This window comes from Stylophora pistillata, chromosome 2, assembly GCF_964205215.1.
Source record: "Stylophora pistillata chromosome 2, jaStyPist1.2, whole genome shotgun sequence".
NCBI classification, from domain to species: domain Eukaryota; kingdom Metazoa; phylum Cnidaria; class Anthozoa; order Scleractinia; family Pocilloporidae; genus Stylophora; species Stylophora pistillata.
In genome coordinates, this window is record NC_142520.1 from 20,186,744 (window position 1) to 20,203,250 (window position 16,507).

Sequence of the window (16,507 nt, forward strand, 5' to 3'; positions counted from 1 at the left end):
TTTAGCCAGGGTGGTCTTAAAGACACGCGAGTGAATATACACACAGAAATGGTCGCTGAATCCACATTTCGGAAGCTGTTGGAGAACTGGTAATAGCTTAGGCTGATTAGTTAGGCACCAGTCTAGGGTGCCTGTGTCTCGCGTGAAAACTGATACTATTTGCGAAAGTCCGCACGTGCGCTTAATATAGATGTCCGAAACATTGGTCGAGTTTGGGTTGAAGTCTCCTGAGACTATGACCATACATTCCGGGTGGTCCCAAAGGTACGCATCTACTACGCTTTGAAGATGATTATATAATTTCTCATTATCTGCAACCATTGCGTACGGTGGATGATATATAACTCCGAGTAAAATTATAGAGATATGGCGAGGGAGCCGATGAGGTCTTATTTGAAGCCATAAGGTTTCCGTAAGAGTGCCACGAAGCTCAAAATCGAGCCACCGCTTACATGGGATGCTACATTTGACATGAGCGGCTACACCGCCAGCATGGGGTGGCCGGTCATTTCGAAACAGAATATAATCCCGCATATTTACAACAGTGTCAGGAGTTTGCTCTGATAGCCAAGTCTCTGTGACACAAATAACATCAACGTTTTTATCTTCAGCAATGCACTCTAATTCATCCACTTTCGGTTGAAGCGATTTCGCATTACAAATAAGGCCGTGATCTACATCTTGAGGGTTATAGTATTCTCCGTCGGGATAGACGTGGTAGGCGTGGTGGAGGAGTGTTGCTCGCAACTAAATCACACCTGCCATGTGTACGGAGATACGATCTTGACGTAAATGCGGAGATGCTAGCCTGTGAATTAAAGACCAGTAATACACGATGTCTATTATTTGCAGTTTTTTACAGACCACCAGACGCTGAAGAGACGTTCTTGGATGAATTCAGGAGATTTCTCAATAAAGCTTCTGGTACAGGAATCGCTGATTTAATTATCACTGGCGATTTTAATTTTCCCTGTGTCGATTGGTCTACTGGATCACCAACTACTTTAGACAATTTGACTGAAACTTTTTGTGAAATCCTGGATGACCATTTTCTCACCCAAACAAACCCATATATCGCTCGTCCCAGTGCCACTAATACCTTATCATCTGGTAACATCTTAGACCTTGTGTTGACGAATCATGAATCACTCATCGAAGGAGCTACTGTGCACCCAAATGGATTTGATTCAGATCATTTCCCAGTCTGTTTCGCGATCAAGAAAAAGTTCAACAGGCCGAAAAACAGTCAAAGATTAGTTTACCGATATGATAAAGCTGACATTGATGGTCTAGGAAATACATTCTCTCACATTTTATGGGATTCCTACATATCCTGTGAGGATATTGACTCAGGTACGGCGAATTTCCAAGATCTTGTTCTCGCGGCAGTCAATCAACATGTACCAAAGATGAAGCTTAGACGCAAGCCAAGACCTCCATGGATAGATAAAGAGGTCTTAAAGTTAGTGAGGAAAAAGAAAGTCTTGTGGAAGCGTTTAAGGGCCAATGCTTCTCTTGAGGTGACAACAAAGTTTAAACTTCTTAGGAAACAGACCAAACGTCTTATCTCCTTTAAGTATTTCCAGTACTTAAAGTCTCTATCGGATAAGCTGAAGACTAATCCAAGGAAGTTTTGGTCTTTTCATTCTCTTAAGTCCAAGAGCAAGAGACTGCCAGAAGTAATAACTTACTCTGGCAAAGCCAGGTCTGCAAAACATCCTGTGGAAAAAGCTTCCCTGTTCAATGAATTCTTCAGCTCCGTTTTCTCTACAAAAACATCAAACTCTGGCAGCTCTCATGTTGATGTGATTAATCCTAACTTATTGATGGATGTATTCACTTCGTACAGTGAAGTTAAGAATATCCTCTGCAACTTGGACATTAATAAAGCAACTGGAGTAGACGGCATTCCTGCGAGGATATTGAGGGAATGTGCAGAGGAGCTATCTTACCCATTGGTTCTACTGTTTAACTTGTCGTTCAGGTGTGGGAGAGTTCCTTCTTCATGGAAAAGAGCTAATGTCACTCCTGTGTTTAAATCAGATGCTAAAGATGTGGTAGAGAACTATCGATCTACATCCCTGTTATCGATTCCAAGTAAATGCCAAGAGAAGATTGTATATAATGCCATATATTCTCATGTGGCCCCTTACCTGACAGATTGGCAACATGGTTTCATAAGGGGTCGCTCGTGTGCTACCCAGTTGGTATTAACACACCATCAGTGGACAAAGGCCTTGGATGATGGACTACAGGTGGATGTCGTGTTCTTAGATTTTTCTAAGGCATTTGACAGAGTATCACATGATATACTTCTTCTGAAGTTGTGTAATTTCGGCATCTCTGGTAGCCTACTAAGATGGTGCGAGGATTACTTGACCCACAGAGAGCAAAGGGTTGTTATTGAAGGACAGAGTTCTACCCGGTCTGTTATCCCATCTGGTGTACCACAGGGCTCCCTACTAGGGCCATTATTTTTTGTAATTTTCATTAGTGATTTGCCGGATGTGGTTATGCCTGGAAACACAATCGCACTGTACGCAGATGATTGTAAAACATCAAGACTGATAAACTGTACATCAGACCAACATGATTTTCAATCTGACCTGAATAATCTACACATCTGGAGTCAGCGAAATCTAATGGATTTTAATGTAAAGAAATGCAAATTGATGCGTATCACGAAAAAAAGTATGCCTTTTCGTTCTGACCTTAAGCTGAATGAGAGCTCTCTGGAAGAAACATCTGAATTCTGTGATCTTGGATTAGTTACTAGTAACAAGTTGTCCTGGAATGCTCATGTTGATAAGATATCAAGCAAGGCTAATGTTATAGCGTTTGTCAGTATGACCGTGGAATTGTAAAAGCAAGGCAATATTAGTTGGCTTTCTATAGACTTGAGTTTCAAGTTTTGTTTCATTCTTGATGATATTAATGCGGATAAAATGAATCCTATCATCAACAGGAAGCTCCATCGTGAACAATAAACTGGGATGTTGGCCATTCAGGGTAGTAAGAAACTTAGTGGCAGCATCAGTATTTGACATTCTTACAAGACTATCATCAACGGTCTTCCGTACAAATGAGGCCATCATTGTCATGCATTGTGGTTCTCATAATAATCCAAGCAACACTGAGTAGGGGATAAGGGGTGGGTAAATTAACAGCAATGGTTTGGAGCGGGAAATATTGGAATAGCCATATGAAACGTATACTGAAAATAGTTTGTTGAAGATTAAATAAAACCTGTTTTATTGTGCATGCGCACGCACAGATTCATATGATACGATCAGGCTTATTTCGCAAGACAGAGGGAGGGAATAAAATTTGTATCTCTGCTAACTTAGCTGAAGCTTTTAAGGTAAAAAAAATAAACCTGACATAGTAGTCTTGCATTCAAGCTGTATTAGACAAACTTTGCATATTTTATAATTAGTGATGTCCGCTCCTAAGGGTGGATAAGAAGATTATTCGAACACAGATTTGTCTAAATCACAACAAGCAGAAAGTTTAAATGTTTTAAATATGGCTGCTATCATATTTTCTTCTATCCTGGGTTTTTTTTCCGCTATTGCTTTTGAACAATTTTCTTTAAATTTACACCTGAATCTAAACAAAATACTTCTGGTTCAATATTGAACGCCTTTTTAATACGTTGAATGTTTGTACCGCCCCGCGCAAAATTAAAACTTAAAAGGAAAAGGCTTGGAAAACAACAAAATAACTTATAATAAAAGGAAACAAGGTAACTAAGTTCTTCTTACACTGTAAGTTAAGAGTCTGAAAAAAGTGTAATCAAGAAGCTTTCCTTTTTCCTACTATCGTTTCTTTTGCTCAAGCATTATCGGGGCCACTATGTTGCATTCTTTTTGGAAAACAAGTCACCTTTTTCTGCTCTGCCAACCTCAAAACTCCCCTCCTCCACCCCTTACGAGTTTCTCGAACCCAAATGATTGGTGATCTTTTTTTCCGTGTCCTCTGAAAACTCCGATACCAAACACAATTAATCTTCTCACGCTGGATTTTTTTCGCTCATCACTTTAAATAATTTTTCTAGCAAGTAAGGAAATATTCGAAAAATTTTTCGCATTGTAACCAAAACAAAATATCCCACGCGGTATCACGGCTCTAATATAAGATGAAAGATGTAACATTTGATGACATTCTACTAGATATATACACTGTAAGTGTCATTGTCCCTGATTATATGTCCTTGGGCTGACTTTAAGTTGAGAAATGAAAATGTTATTAAACAATATCTCTTATATTACTAATTACATTCTTCTTATGAGAGTCTCAGATAGGTTTATTCAATTTAAATTGATTCTGTTTTACCATAGTCACCTTATTTCTTGTAAAATTGAAAGACTCAAGTACCTCTTACGTATATATTTGGTCACAATATATCTGAAGCGTTACTGATTAGCGTAATTCATTTTCTATTGGTGGAGATATTGGGCTACAGCCTCTTTTCCTTTGAACCTTCCGCCCATGCCCCCTACAAAATACTTTGAATCCACAGCGGAAAGAGGATTATCATTCATTTCATGTCTTGTCCTGGTAACCCGTAAAGCCTTTTACCGCGAAAAGGACGCTAGAGAGTTCACACCGGCAGAATTAAGCGGAAGTGGACTAGTTTCCTCCCCCCTAGGATGGAAGAAATAAGCCTCCAGTGGCTACGCAACTTTTCATCCCGCCTCCTTCCTTCTACCCTAAAACTGGAAGGGTAACTATGCTAAGAACCTGTGGACTGGGTTGATATACATATATCATAACGATTGTCTGATTGACGACTACAAAGTGTGGCCTTATCTATCAACATGCTATTTTTAACAATAGTACTTTTTTTTTAACTTTGGTGAATATGTCTGATCATTTCAGTGTAGTAACTGTTACAACTATCTCTTCAACACTCTCGTTTTCCCTGTGCATTGTCCTTTTACATTGCCTGCAGGACTAAAATTAGGAGGAATAGTCTTTAGTCTTTGACTTACAGATATCTTAGGTTGGTATTCTTCATGAATATCTCTTTTGGTAAGTCCTCCAACTGGTTGTTGTACAAGTACCTGTCAACAAATGATGGCAGTTAGTTTGTGTAACGGGCGTTCAGCTGCATTGCTGATATAAATGCATTATCGTTATCATCAATACCTTCAAGTGGTGAGAAATGTTTTGGGTAAGAAGCAAAGCTACTAATACTGCAAGAGATTCCTATTTTGAGCCAAACGTGTCCACTGCATTATTACATTTCGTTGATCACGCGGAGCCGATATATCAGACATCCATCCATGCAACATGTATTAGCCATTGGCCAATCCTATTTTTGAGAATCCACAGGGGGTTCGTGCTTTCTTTGGTGGCATTTCCTTTACCATTAAGACATGAACTGAGGACACAGTCATTTTGTCAAGGAGCATTTGAAATAGCGTAACAATTTTTCGTAAAAAGGTGCTGCGCAGTAATGCAAATTAAATCCTAACCCTGTGCAAAGGAGGCAATTAATTTACAAATGTCTTTCACACGATTTCTATGATGATATTTTGGCCAATGTACGGTTAACGCATACATATTATTTTCATTGTCGGCAGTGGAACCAACTGATTCGCATAATTGAGTTGGAAAGCACGAAATAAGGACTCTAAGCCTTCGATCTTTCTTTTGGAAATACGGAATGTTTAATCATTTTTCTTCCTTTTTTTCCGCGGGCTTTGAAAATTGTGATGAGTCTATTACAGCCAGTTTCAAGTCTCTACATCTACGAAGATTTCCTAGCTCTATTCTGCTACGTTTTATAGTATTTTCGACAATTTGAATATTTTACTAAATATCATCTCTCGAACCTTACTAAGGCTTAAATCTTCAGAAATGATGATTACTCCCTGAGCACACCGCACCAAGAGATTATAAACTGAGAAAACTTATCCCCGTGACCCATGATGTATTTGAAATGTCGCGCCATGCTGGGAAGTTATTCTTATTTCAAAATGGAAATTGTCCGTGATTGAAGAGATCTCAAGTAAGATAGAAACTGTCAATAGGAAGTAAGACTAAAATGGCCAAGAAATATTTCGGGACGACAGACTTATTCAAAACAGTTTTTGATTTGCTGTTAGAAGTGAAAAACGTACGAATTTCTTACGTGTACAAAGCCCACGCGGTAAAATTTATCATGCTTAGATAGTTTACTTGCCTTCAAGGCCAGAGTTTGGGCAGCGTTATGTTGAAAATTCTGAAAAAACTTCGATTTGACGCGAAATCTTCTATTAAACAAATCTTTCTGAACACATTGTTACTCGAACATAATATTTACCGGGCCATCGAATCGTCAAATCGTCGCTACGCCCTGCTCGAGGTCCGAAAGTTCGGTTTTCACTTTACGTTTGTCTTGGTCAAAGCACGTTTGCCATATAAAGAAACACTTCTCACAAAAAGTTGGTACCTTAAAACGTATGCGGAAATAAATTACCCCCTAAAGTATTGGATGAAATTTATTTCAAATTCATTATACCAGCAGTAAAATATGCTATAGTTGTGTGGGGAAATTGTGGTACTGCTATGCTCAACGCCTTGAATCCTATACATGAAAGAGCAGCTGGGCTAATTCATGAACAAGATAATCCTCAAAGTCTTAATTGGCTTCCCATGTCATACTTCTACAATAGGCGTTTACTGCTGTTCATGTTCGATGTCATCAAAGATATTGTTCCTCACAACCTTGCATCTTTATTTACGCTAAAGTCCGGCAGTAGATCTTCTCGAAGGGGCAGCCAATTTGTTATTCCACGTGTAAAATATGAAATTGGCGAACAATCTATTCAATACAGGGGACCAACAGTTTGGACATTTCTTAATAGATTAATCAATATAAATGAGACAATAAGTAAAGACCATTTCAAGCAAATTTTACGTAGATTTTCCAAGGACATCAATAATTTCTCATTCAGAGCTCCATTTCTAGTTAACAAACATAAGGACTATGTATATTTTTAACTTAATTTTATCCTCTACATTTTATATAATCTTAACTTATTTTTCTTTTTACTTGACTATCTTTTATCACCAATATTGTTATAATATTTACGCATATGGACTTTTTATAAATTTTGGATGCAGGTCCACATCAGCCCTTGGCTGCTTTATTAAATAAATGTATGTATGTATGCATGTATGTATGTATGTATGTATGTATGTATGTATGTATGTATGTATGTAGGTAGGTATGTATGTACGTCCATAATTCGCATCGCCTTAGAGAATCGTAGTGTCGTTGACTCGAGAGCTTATTCTGTCACCTTTAAGACCTTAGATTGCTACGATTATCGCTTGAAGTCATGTGTGAAGCTCTAAACAACAGTTTGCTAGGAAAACTACACAAAGCACGCAGTGTTAGCCTCAATCTGACGACTCTGCCAGCCGTGAGGGAGACTGTGACCGAATTGTGGCGGGAATTCGAAAATGGAGTATTGCGAACGGTAAATGCCATAAAAAAATTAAGTTCGTCTATTGCTTTCCTGCTCCACGAAAATGCTAGTGATATCTTGTTTTCCTGAACGTCTTTCTATAGTTTTCCCGAGCGCGGGCGCCTGCATTTTCCAAGCGTATTCCCAGAGAATTACTAATAGCATGAAAACATGATCTTCGTGGATTTTTTCCTACTTCATGGAAACGCTAGTGTATAGCAAGTTCAACCGAGAGTTTTTCTCTAATTTTCCCGAGCACGCGAACGATGCTGTACACGCAGAATTACTAATGACCGTAGTTAAGCAATGAAGCCGTGTTTTTCGACTTTGTTTTCCTGCTCTATGCAAACACTTCTGAACACCTTGCATTCTTTTCCTATAGTGTTTTTTTTCCTAAGCACAAGAGCGCTTCATTTTCCAAGCGTTTTACCGTAGAATTACGAATCGCTAACGTCAAGAAAACACGATGTTTTTCAATTGTTTTCTTGCTCAAGGGAAACCCTAGCAAATTGTACGTTATTCGATGTCAGAGTAGATTTGGAATCTCCACGGATTTAAACCCCCGGTCCAAATTCGCCAGCGTATTTTGACACCCCTTCGCAGATTTGGACCGCCTACCGAACTTTCCATTAAGCGTCATTTGTATCATTTAGCCCTAACCCCAACCCTAGACCCTAACCCCAACCCTAAACTAAAACCCTAATCCTAAACCCTAGACCCTAATCCTAACCCTAAACCCTAGACCTTAATCCTCAGCGCTTTCGCTCAGGTATGTAAGGGATGATGTTTTCACTCAGTTTTGTTGGACCGGGGGGTCCACAGAATATTGACCATGACTGGGTCATTTCCGCCAGACAGTTGGGTCACTTGCAATGATTGGGTCATTTTCGCTAATGGCCACATGTCGGGTTCTGCTGTTTCAGAAAGGAAATGTCATTTGAAATGACTGGGTCATCTGAAACAGTTAGGTCACTGGAACCAATTTGGTCCTTTGAGGCAATTCAGTCGTTTGAGGCAGTTGGATCATTAGAGGCAGTTGGCTTTAAATGACTGACTGGGTCATTAGAGGCAGTTGGGTCACTAAAAGAAAAAGAAAGAAAGAGCCATTTACTATAGTAAATGGCTTTTTCTTTACTATCTTATTGAATATTAATGATTTTTTTATTTGACAGAAAATGAAATTATTTCCGAAAGACAGAGTTCTCAATCGTATGTACATCAGGAGTCGAAATAGCATCCAGTGCAAGTGGAGGGTTCATGGAGATCACCGATGTACTCAGTGTATTTTGGTTTAAAGCCTGCCTTTGTTCAACTTCCTTCTAAAAATGGCTGCTTCAAGATACAACTCCTACTTTTTAGAGCAAACAGCATCTCAGTGAGCTATACCACAAGTACCCGAAGTTAATATTTGCATCACATAAAAGACAGCTTTATTGAGCGCTTCGAACTAAGGCCTCTTGTCCCTCTTTGCTTCATAGAATATTCAGGAAATGATTATTTTATTGAAAATATTTACTTTCTATGATCTTTTCGGATGCTCATTACCATACAGAACAAAGAGTAAAATAACGACGTTAGCTCTGTTCGTTTCACCCGACCCTGATTTGAACTGTTGCAAGATGTCCATACAATGTCGCTTTAACGTCTAAGTTTAAGCGAAGAAGCTTTCTTTTAATGAAGCATTATGCGGTATTTCTCTGGCTAATTGGAAAGTTATCGCAGAAAAACTTGTTGAGGGCGAAATTTACCAGTGCAGTTGACTTGGTAAAGAGACTAATCAGGAAAGAGGGGAGTGGTCTAAAGGAAATGCTTTCCCAGCATTCTTCTCTTTACAACTGTTTTCTTTGATAATGTATGTAACGAACAAACAATTTTCCTGGTCAAATGCATTTTTTAGAGAGAATGTCCTAATTCAAGGGTTAATCAAGCTTTATTGGGATGTAGAAACCATACACTTAAACGCCTGTTTTTTTTTCTGGCAAAGAGGGTCAGTTTGGCAAGAATTTTTTTTTTAATGTAGGAAAGAAATGATAGTTACATAGATGAGGACTAACACCCGATGTTGAACCGAAGTAGCTAGAGGTGGGGACAAAGGAAAGGCAACATTTGTACCTTGCAACTGTTTTCATGTGGAGCTAATGTATCGCTGCTGTGATCTGCTGCTATTCTTAACAATACGAGTTGGATTCGAAGCATTCATTACACTTGTATTTTAGAATACTTCAAAATATTCCAGAATATTCTGTTCTTTGCATGGGTAGAGAGTCATAATGGTGCATTTCAGGCACCCCTCCCCCTTCTTCAATTTTTAAGAAATCATAACAATTATTGCTTCTCTTTGTAGCTGATAAATTGTTGCCCTGATCTCCTGGTATTCTCACAAATGCGATATGCATTAGACGCGTTCCTTGCACAAATATAAAAGGCTCCAAACTTACAGCCGCTCCAGCTGGGTATTGTTACTGAAAATGTCTGATGGTAATTTCTTCAACTTGTTCTTACTCAAGTCCCTACCGAAAATAAATTGAATATAGGATCAATTGCATGGTATTCGACAACAAAGTTCAGAAATAAAGTATGCTTGAAAAAGTTGTATTTTTTTTAACCTACTGTCATAAGGGACTAAAGTATGCACGTTATCAAACTAATGTTGTCCAAGAATTCTTGTTTTCTTTTTGGTTTGATATCTAAAATCCCCGGAGAAGATAAAAAACTATAATCTGGGAATAAACTAAATGAGGCACACTGGGTATGAGGCGCCAAAGTGGACAAAAATATGAGGCGCCAAAATGGACAAAAATGCCGTTTAGCAATTTTTCTTTCCAATTACATAAATATGTTCTAAACTCAAGATTTTTGTCCTCAGTTTACATATCAGATGATAACTTAGTGAAATATTTATACTCTTTTTCGCATTTATTTTCTAAACTCTTCAGGACAGGTTAGGTTAAGTTTCAACCAAGTTTTCACAAGCGAAGGGAGTTGGTCGTGATCAGTCAAGTGTGACGAGGCAGTGTTTGTTAAATTTGGCGGAGGCCGTGAGTATTTTCAAGTTAATTGAAGTTAGCAGAGGCCGTGAGTATTTCCAAGTTTATCGAAGTTGGTGGAGGCAGTGAGTATTTCTCAATGGTAGTCTGGAAAATCTGGAATCCAGAATTCCACCGGAATTCCGCTGGAATCCTACCGGAACTTTTCAACGCCTGTTTTCTTATTTAAAACGACTCCGATGGTTTTCCGAAGAGTGTACGAACTCCAAAAATACTCAGATGATTAACCCGAAGATTATTCCATGGTTTCCGAAGTTACCCGGAGAGCTCTGATATTTTGAAGGATCGTTTTTTCAATTCTCCTTTCTTCTTTTTTCAAGATTTTTCCGAAGAGTCTACGAGCTCCGAATGTGTACTCCGAGGATTAACCGATAAATATCTGAGGGTCTCCGAAGTTACCCGGAGATCCTCGAAGAGCAATCGAACCCCCAGCTTAATCTTTTTTTATCAATTTTTTTAATTTTATCTTTTTTTTATCTTTAATTATTAACTTATCTAGTTTTAACGGCCGTGAAACTAAATAATAAACAGCAAATCATTCGTCAAATTATAGGTTAACATGGTCAGCGTCCCTATAATCGAGATCTCGATCATTCATTACAAGGGTACAAAGAAAATATAACAATGCCTAAGTCAGTCTACCATTTATTTAATTTCAATTCCGGGAAAGCACTGCTTAACGAAAGTGATAAGCTCTTCCCTTAGAGACAGGCTTTCCTCAGTCCTCCTCAACAGACCTTGCAGGTTTTCTGTCGGACTATCGACCGACTATCGAACGACTGTCGACCGACTATCGACCGACTGTCGACCGACTATCGAACGACTGTCGACCGACTATCGACCGACTGTCGACCGAATGTCGACCGACTGTCGACCGACATGTCGGTCGCCATGTCGGCCGATACTACCTATAGTAATATTTATCTTTCCAGCTTACCTTTTCGAAGAGCGTACAAGCTCCGAATATAGAAAAAGGATATAGAATATAGACATAGATATCAGAATATGGACATAGAAAAAGGAACTTGCCCAGAATCCCTACAATATAGGACGAGGGCCAAAATAAGAGCGAACGAGGATTTCAAAAAGAGATAAAGCAAATCCGTAACAACGCGAAGCAAGAAACAGTAAAGGCAATCATGTGCTTTCATGAACGTGAAATCGGTGGTTTTAAGACCGAAATAACGAAAAGAACACGAGCCAAAACGGCCGGAACACTGAACACTAAGAACTGCAGTACGATCGAATCAGCGCGCGTGGCGCAAGCTGAAAGCAATCAAGACAATGTAACGATCGAGACAGTCAAAAACATAGCTGTCAATCTCCAGGAAGAAATCGCTTAGTTGGCAGTATGATGAAAAGATTAGAAACAGTGGAGAATAAAGAATTTGAAAAGTACACACGTGTATTCTCTCACTCCCAAAACAAACATGGGGCCAAAAAACGAATTTCAAAAGCCAAGCAGCTAGCAACTAACAAGCGCAGGGAGCGCAGAGAAGTCAGACGCCAAACACGTTCAAAATAGATGTATTATCAAAATAGATGCGAACAAAAAGCACATAAAAAACCTCTCAAATAAAGAACTTACAAACGACCAGATTAATTTAATGGCAAAAGGGCTTAAATTCATTCCAACACCCGTTACAAAAAAAAAAAAAACAGAAAAGACTACAACTATTGCGTGACTTTGATCAATTCGCAAGGAGAATGCGTCTGATTTACATATTCCAAGAGGAGGACAAAAAAACCCATCCCTGCCACGTCAAATCTGCATAGATACCACCAATACAAAAATCAGTCGCCCTTGAAAGCTATTTAGAAGAGGTTAAACGTGACCTTTCAGAAATAGAAATAACAAAGCCAAAAGATAATTTGCTTCCGGTCAAACGCAAGGCGCTCAGGACCTTGAAACGCGACTCTGAGATAAACCTCAAAAATGTCGACAAAGGAACAACAACCGTAGCCATGAACAAACGCGACAAAATTTTAGAAGGCCAAACTCTACAAGATAACGAAGATAACTACAGGCCTCTTGCATCACCCATGGTTAAAGAGACGGACCGTAAGGTCAGACAACTTATTGCAGACCTCTACTACGGTAATCATATAGACGTAATGATTATAAAATGGCTTTGTCAAACCCCAAATCCGCCTCGAATTCCAGAATTCTACTCCCTAACAAAAATACACAAACCTTCCCCGGTCAGCAGACCGATAGTGTCAGGGTGTGATGGTCCTACAGAGAAACTGTCATCATTTGTCGACAAACTCCTTCAGGCGATAGCACAAAAACAAAAGTCGTATCTAAAGGATACTACAGACTTTGTCAATTTCATAGAAAATAGGAAAGTCCCGGATAACGTAATACTTGTTTCAATGGACGTTACGAGCTTATATACAAATATACCACAAGAAGAGGGAATAGACACTGTATGCAGAGCATACGAAGTATTCTACAGAAACAGAACTCCTATCCCTACACAACGACTAAAACTAGTGCCTAGGCTAATTCTCCAAGAAAATTCTTTCCAATTTAATGGAAAGCACTACCTTTAAACACATAGTACGGCCATGGGCACGAAAATGGCAGTCGCCTTTTCTAATATTTTCATGAACAAGGTAAAGACAGAAATCCTTGACAAAAGCCTTTTCAAACCGTTTGTTTGGAAACGTTATACATAGACAACATCTTCTCGCTAAGGAGTACAAACAAAGCAACAATAGAGCGTTTCATCGAAAAAGCAAACAATCATCATCCATTAATAAAATTTACGCCTGAAATTTCCGATAAGGAAACAACATTCCTGAACATCTACCTCTACAAAGGCGAACGATTCGAAAAAGACGCAATCCTTGATGTGCGTACTCATTTTAAACAAACTTAGACATTTCAGTATACACATTATAGTTCCTGTCACCCACAAGGAGTTAAAAAAGGCTTCATAAAAGGGGAGGCCCCTAGACTTCTCAGTACAAACTCCTCTCAAACAATATTTGAGAAGAAAATTGCAAATTTCAAAGCGCATTTGCTAAAGAGAGGCTACCCAGAGGACCTCATTAACACAACCCTCTCAGAGGTGTATTTCAAAAACAAGAAACTAGCTCTTCAACAGAAACAGAAGACGAACCAATGAATATTGCCTTTTGTTACATGATACCAACCATCAGGGCCAAACCTAAAGTAAATTCTCATGAGAAACTGGCATTTAATAGAAACACAATCACTACTGAGCGAAATATAAAAAAAATCTACCCCTCGTATCTTACAAAAGAGGACGGTCGCTCAAAGACATACTCGTGAGGGCCAAACTTTGAATAGGCTATTCTAAACGCGCGCTGGGGAGTCGTGTAGGCCTGTCGACCCCATTTTACATTGATACATAATTGGGTAGGCTGCGTTGGAAACTAGTAGTTACAATTGTGATTGCGTTACGCGAAAATATCATATTCGTTGATTTTGGTTCAAATTGCAACGAACGTGATCGGAAAGAGTGACGTAGCGGATATATTTGTCAGTTTTAGAAATCACTCTCTTAATTAGATCAGACATGTTAACTTCACTGTTCTCTGCGATGGACATGACCTTAAACCTTGCCTGGTCATGTCATTAGTGGCTAGCATCAACCAATCAGATTGTTTAGAATCAAGTATCAAAAAGGCGTTCTCTCCGTTTAGTTGTCAGAGTAGCTCTTTGCACACCCGTTGTAACAGAGTGAATACCTGCAAAGAATAAAACAGTTAAACTCAGTCTACTCTGCAGACTGAGATCAGATCGTTAGGGTTAGATCCTCAGTAAACGAGGCAAAGGTTTACGAAAGCTGGAATACGAACAAATGAATTGTTCTCAAGGTTTAAATTGTCCTCCTAAAACGTGCCTTCGCGCTACTAGAACTCGGGATTAAAAAACAAGCCTTCAAAAATTCAGGGCTCTCCGGGTAACCATCGAATCCGGAAACCATCCGGAAACCATCGAATAATATCCGGGTAACCTCGGAGACCTTCGGATAGTTGTCGGTTAATCCTCGAAGTACACTCGTACACTCTTCCAAAAAGACTTGAAAAAAGAAAAAGAAGAACTATTCACTCCTTTATTAGTAGCCGAATAGACTACTAATACTGTAATATTACTGCTATTACTACTGTAATAGTCTATTATACGGTGTGTCCAAGTGCCATATTGACAAATTGCAGAGAGTTCAAAACGCAGCCGCCAGACTTGATGTTATGCAGGGCAAATTTTGCCACATTACACCGGTACTCCATCAGCTGCATTGGCTTCCTGTCTCATTTCGTATTAATTTTAAGGTTCTGCTTTTAACTTTCAAAGCCATTCGCAAATCCGCACCGTCCTATATCGATGATCTTTTCAAAATGAAGCCTTTAAATTCAAGATATGGACTGCGTTCTAATGACGGAATACTACTGTCTTACCCGAATTTAACAACTTTAGAAACCCTAGGCGACCGTGCTATCGTTGCTTCGGCGCCGAAACTCTGGAATGATCAACCTTTGGAAATTAGAATGGCTAAGTCTGTCGACACTTTTAAAAAACTCTTAAAGACGCATTTTTTTAGTAAGGGTTTTTTATTCTTAGTTAGCTCAGCTTTTAACATTTTATACTACACATGATGTAACTGGTATCTATTACAAAGCATTGTTGTAATGATGTAATTAGTATTTATTTTATGCATTGTTGTAATGATGCAATTAGTATTTATTCCATGCATTGTTGTAATGCGCAGTTGATCATCCCGTCATGGAAACTGCGCAATATAAATTCACAGTTTTATTTATTTATTAATTTTAATTGAAAAAAACAAGCCTTCAAAAATTCAGGACTCTCTGAGTAACTTTGGAAACCATCGAATAATCTTTGGGTTAATCATCTGAGCATTTTCGGAGCTCATATACTCTTCGGAAAATCATCGGAGTCGTTTTGGACATGACAGGACGCAAAATGCGTGCACAGTAAGTACCTTCCGTTGTCCTCATACAAAGCCTTAGAAAAGTTTTGTAAGGCTTTGTATGGGGCGACGGGAGGTACTTACAGTGCACACATTTTCCGTCCTGTCATGAAAAAAAAAAAACAGACGTTGAAAAATTCCGGCGGGATTAATTCCGGGTTTAATATCCAGACTACCTTTCACAAGTTTATTGAAGTTGGCGGAGGCCGTGTGTATTTTCAAGTTGATCGAAGTTGGCGGAGGCCGTGAAAGTTTACTGAGTTACGGGCTAGTGAAAAGTTTATCAAGTGAAAACTACGTTCATTTTGAAATAAATCTTCTTGTTGCTGTTCCGATAACCCTGCGTTCTGTTTTGATTGCAAATCACCTGTCACTCAAACATTGAACTCCGAACAGATTCCAAATTCCTTTCTTCGTCTTCTAAGAGTTCTCTCATGATCAGAAATTCCCAGTAATTTAGCAATGCTAGCCCAGCGAAGGTGACCTTTTTCGCCACTGCTGCTCACTGGGCATTGGCATTCACAAGAACAGGCAGGCTCTGTATTTAAACCTTTGAGTCTCGTACAAAGATGATGTGTTCGTATATCGTCTAAAATACTCGTCAGGCCAACAACTGAACTATTTGCAGCGCTGTTAGTGGGTACACTCTGATGAAGATCGCCAAACGTTGTACAGATCTCGGTCATTCGATCAACAGCGTTTTCTAAGTGGTCCAGGTTTGTATTCTGGGTCTCCCATTGTTGACTGAAGCTAGCAATTTGACCGAGAACTGCTTGGGTATTTTCTAAGAATATCTTTAGATAATTCTATGTCGCCTCTTTCTCGACGGTATAAAGGCATATCGTAGCTTTTCTAGATAGTCTTCAATTCATAGCTTTAAGATTAGCGCAAAAAGGGGGAAATGTCAATTACATCGGCGTCCGTGATTCCCTTGCCCAACACCGCTTTGTGTAGCGTAGATTTGCATGTTAATTAGAAGCGTGTTTGAATTACCACGAAACAATTTAACTGAGAATAATTCGCATACTAATTACAC

The 16,507-nt window shown here is 39.0% G+C and overlaps 1 protein-coding gene and 1 pseudogene across 1 annotated transcript in view; one reads left to right on the forward strand and one right to left on the reverse strand.

Annotated features, from left to right (window-relative positions):
* LOC111347678 (uncharacterized) overlaps positions 1-16,507 on the reverse strand; it is a 724,620-nt gene that overhangs the window by 647,372 nt on the left and 60,741 nt on the right. The window lies entirely within an intron of this gene.
* LOC148737666 (uncharacterized) lies at positions 11,742-13,656 on the forward strand (annotated as a pseudogene).